The following is a 5,000-nucleotide window of genomic DNA, read 5'->3' on the forward strand; positions in this document are numbered from 1 at the left end:
GGGACAGCAGAGATAAATAAATAAATAGAGAAAGAGAGAAAGAGAGAGAGAGAGGGAGAGAGAGAGAGAGAGAGAGGGAGAGAGAGAGAGAGAGAGAGGGAGAGAGAGAGAGAGAGAGAGAGAGAGAGAGAGAGAGAGAGAGAAAGAGAGCGAGAGAGATGTTAATGTCAGCCATGGATGTTGGAGGGTAATACTTTAAGATGTGATTAAAGGTGCAGAGATGAGGGGATGGAGACAGGAGAAAACACACAAGCAGAGAAAAAGGAGGAGAGGAACAGAATGAGAGGTGGAAAAGAGGAGGAGAGGAACAGAATGAGAGGTGGAAAAGAGGAGGAGAGAAGGAGGAAGAGGAGGAAAGAAAAGCAGACACCACCCCCAACACAGCACTGTCTGAACACACACACATAATGGCAGCAGCTCACCCTGAGCACTGGGCTCACTCATGCTCTAGACCAGTCACACACATCACATCACAGATGCATGATGGGAAAGGTGTTTGGAGGAGCATGATAACGCCATATTAGGGTAGAGAGGTGATGTTAAAGGGTTAGGTGCAGTTTTGTTTCATTGATCTAGGAATAGCAACAGAGTGTGAGGAAATATGCCCTGTGTTGCTTGATAAGCTAGGTTGAGGTAGAAAGGATAGAAATATCAATATCAATACATGGGTATAAAATGAATATGAAGAGGTCTTGATTTGTGTGTTGTTGACTGAGTGATCTATTACTTCATCCACGAGTTCTCAATACAAATTTCCTACCAGCTTTGGTTAGTGCCACATAACCATGGTGATTTTACTGTTTAAACACGGTTGACTCTCAGAATTAAGAACAGAATGTTCAGAGATGCTATGAATTTGGATACTACAATCTGGAGCTGAAACCACAAAGTTCAAAGGGCATATTTTTACATTGGCCAGTATGTCTCATAAAAAAATAAAAATAATGTCTGACAAATCTGCCAGAGGCAATATCTTAATTGCTATTTCAATAATGATCTCATAGCTTTTTATGTCTTCTAATATAGTGATTGGGTTTCTTTAAATGTCCTTTCCTCAAGGACATCTCATCAGTTATTAATGGGTTTGAGGTAGATCTTTCATCAGTGTCACTGGGGCAAACAACATTGTGATGCAGGATGCGTTTCCCATGGGAAACACTACAGTAACCCTTACGCCAGGGACACCAGGAGAGGACACAGAAATGCTCTTTGTGACTCCAACAGAATGACTGCAAATGGCTCCTTTAATCCTACAGTATGTGTCCAACAGAATGACTGTAAATGGCTCCTTTAATCCTACAGTATGTGTCCAACAGAATGAATGTAAATGGCTCCTTTTGGCTCCTACAGTATGTGTCCAACAGAATGACTGTAAATGGCTCCTTTAATCCTACAGTATGTGTCCAACAGAATGACTGTAAATGGCTCCTTTAATCCTACAGTATGTGTCCAACAGAATGACTGTAAATGGCTACTTTAATCCTACAGTATGTGTCCAACGGAATGACTGTAAATGGCTCCTTTAATCCTACAGTATGTGTCCAACAGAATGACTGTAAATGGCTCCTTTAATCCTACAGTATGTGTCCAACAGAATGACTGTAAATGGCTCATTTAATCCTACAGTATGTGTCCGACGGAAGGATGTTTGTTTTTCTGTGTGCTCTATTGTTCTCTAGGTGCTCCAATCAAATACACCCCTTCATTTCATGCTCTGAAGCAACACTATTCATTCATTGGCTAGTATAGTATATCATTTGGGCACTTTCTCAGTTCCCCTTCTACAGAACAAGAGTGCAAGGGCGTCGTAGTGGGGGGACAAGTGGGAATAAATTACCCGGGCCCCAAGTGGGGGGAGGGCCCCTAAGGAGTTGAATTTTATTTTCCTTAATAATAAATAATTCATTTAATTTAAAGATCTTAATTAATGTTATTAACTAATATAGATGCAAATATTTCGGGTAAATGCATCAGTTGATTGATGTATTAAATTGTGTCCAAGCCAACATTGTTTGAGGGCAGGCACCCTCTCCCTTGCACGAAACGGTTCAGTCCGCCTTCCCCTGCTAGGCGCATTTTTGAAGTAACGTTCATTCTGCTGAAGCGGCAATGCAGACGGTCACGGTGTGAAGATGTCTAAGTCTAAGAAAGCTAAATCCGGTTCCCAGAAAAGAAAAGAGAGGCAAGAAAGGGAGAAAAAAAGAAATGAGGGAAAACAAGTGTTAACAGCCTTCTTTCCCAAGAAAGGTGAGCCCAATGTGAAAGCAATAGTCTACAAATGAAATTAACTCCTGAAGGTTACAAAACACTTCAATACCACCTCGAATCCGCCATTATCAGTGCTAAAACAGCATTAACCCATTCGTGCTGGATGCTGCATGACGCAACATTGACCCTCCTGCTGGATGCTGCGTAGCGCAACATTGACCCTCCCGCTGGATGCTGCGTAGCGCAGCATGCTTTTTATTTCATGTTTCTAGGTGCTACAGAGGCTTAGATATTACATTTTGGTAGACGTTGACAATTTTTAGTATGTTTTCAGAAAACCCTCAGGAAATAAGGTTATTTAGTCTAGAATGCCATAGGATTCTATAGGCGTTTTTAGCAGGCATTTTAGGAGTAAATGGGTTAACACAAAATTAGAAATAACATGATGCCTGATTTATAGCCTACCACAACATTTCAATAGCCTACTAATTCGAAAATTATTATGAGCTAATAGCTTAACTTAGTAGGCTTAATGTTATATAGGTTCATGAGGAAAGGCTGTCAAATTAGTAGCAAAGCTAACTTGTGAAACGCATCACACTCAGTTAGCTATAGATAGCTGTTCTCTCAGCCAAAAGTGTTCAATTTGTATAGAAAGCTGTTCTCTCAGCCAAAAGTGTTTTCATTCATTTCATGTTCTAGCTTACATTCTTCAAATAAAACAGAAATTCAGTGAAGTCTTGGGTAATAAGATTATTTTCTGTTATACAGTACATATAAGAGTTGTTAGATTAATTCAATGTGTGATTAGTAGTTAGTTGTGAACCTCATGCTTCATGCTTACAGCCGGTGGTTGGTTGGGGGGGGGGGGGCATGGCCACCACTTGTGCATAGGGCCCAGAATTTGGTGCTACGCCCCTGCAAGAGTGTGTTTGTGTATAGTATATTTTATAAACTGTATATGTGTGTGTGTGTGTGTGTGTGTTGCTTGTATGCGGTGAGTGACACTAGAGTTGCTAAATAGAGGTGGTTTACTGGGCCAATAATAGGCATTATCTGGCACTGTAGCTAGAGTGGCTTTTTTGAACCAAACAGCATTACCTTAACTACAACAGCATTAGGGCTTTAAAAGCCTTATGGTACAATTCATAGCTTTGCCTTGGTTACACACAACAGTCCTGCCATTTGAGCATGGATGTTGAGCATGTGTGCTTATAAAAAAACATGTTTTCTCTTCCTTCTGAAATGTCATTGTGCAATTGAAGATGGTCCTTTTCTTTCTTGCCTCACTAACATGGTTGAGAATGGGCATCCATTATCCACTTGTGGCGCTTCCATACCATATGAAATTAGCATCAGTGGAAAAGCACACACCACTCTGGTCCTGAGGGAAATTTTCAATGAGAAATATACCAGGAAATAGATGTGGCTACAGGGCCTCTTTAAAAGCATGTCTATGACTGTAATCTCTCAGTAGGACTGTTACCATCATTACTAATGCTTCAACACACACTTGCAAACAATGGCATACTTTACTAATGTGTCCGTGATGAGCATATTGGATAAACGATAAAAAAAAACGGAAATGAAAATGAGGCAAAATGGAAATGAAAGGAAAATGATGAAAAAAGAGAAGAAGAAGAAGAAGAAGAAGAAGAAGAAGAAGAAGAAGAAGAAGAAGAAGAAGAAGAAGAAGAAGAAGAAGACTAGTCAGACCCATCTGTGGCTGTTAAAGAGCAAGCGTGCAGCCCAGGGGATAGAAAGACTAAGGTGATAAATGTGGTTGTGAGAGACGTGGTTGACAAAAACACACACTCTCCCACACACACACACACAAACACAGACAGACAGACATACAGAATTTCTCTTTTTTCATACATACTCTCTCTCTCTCACACACACACACACACACACACACACACACCCACACACCGGAGAAGACACATCTGAGACCATCACCCCATTATGAAGGTGCCGCTGTCGACCGCTGATGAGTGGAACACAGGCCGTTAGCCCTTGCCGAACAACGCGGCTATCGCTAGCACATAAAGCCTGTCTGATTGCATTAGCATCTATGGGGAACGTGTTGCCACAACACTGCAAGAGGCGTAATTGAGTGCTCATATAGCGTATCTGGGAAGGGGGGGGGGTGCTGGACATGATCTCCCCACACACTGCAGTCAACTGCAGCTCTGATCAGGCTGTGATCCGGCTCCGATCAGGCTGATCCGGTCTGGCTGTCTGAGCCGGCCTCTGAATGGGGGGGGGGGGGGAGATCATATTCTCACTTCCACCGCGTTTGTTTCCTGTCTGAGTGATTGCGTTAGCCGCGAGCGGGAGAGTGCAGGGTTTTGTAATTAGATTTGATTTGATGGGTTTTATGTCCGTTAGGATACTCCAGAGATGCTCGGCGAGAACAGAGAAAACGTCTCTCAGGGCATGAGAGCTAGACAATGCCTCCGCTCATTTAACAGCTGCACACAGACATGCTCAAACAGAGACACACACAAACAGTATAGACGTGCAAGACACTATTGACATCCACATCAGCCAACTACATTATGGAACACAAGGGGAAAACAGCAAGCTAGACAATGTGTCAGCTGATACAACAGACAATGGCAGATGCACGCCAAACACACACACACACACACACACACACACAGGCAGAACAAAGGAATACAGCCAGCACCAGCATGGACAGTAAAAGGAAACACTCTTCCATAGGGAATAGAGATGAAAGTCATTGTGCTGGTGTGTGTGTGTGTGAGAGACAGAGAGAGTGTATGCGT

Source organism: Alosa pseudoharengus, unplaced genomic scaffold (assembly GCF_046254945.1).
Source record: "Alosa pseudoharengus isolate Yale_2024_CS ecotype anadromous, Long Island Sound unplaced genomic scaffold, YU_APseudo_1.1 YU_APseudo_1.1_scf_5, whole genome shotgun sequence".
NCBI classification, from domain to species: Eukaryota; Metazoa; Chordata; class Actinopteri; order Clupeiformes; family Clupeidae; genus Alosa; species Alosa pseudoharengus.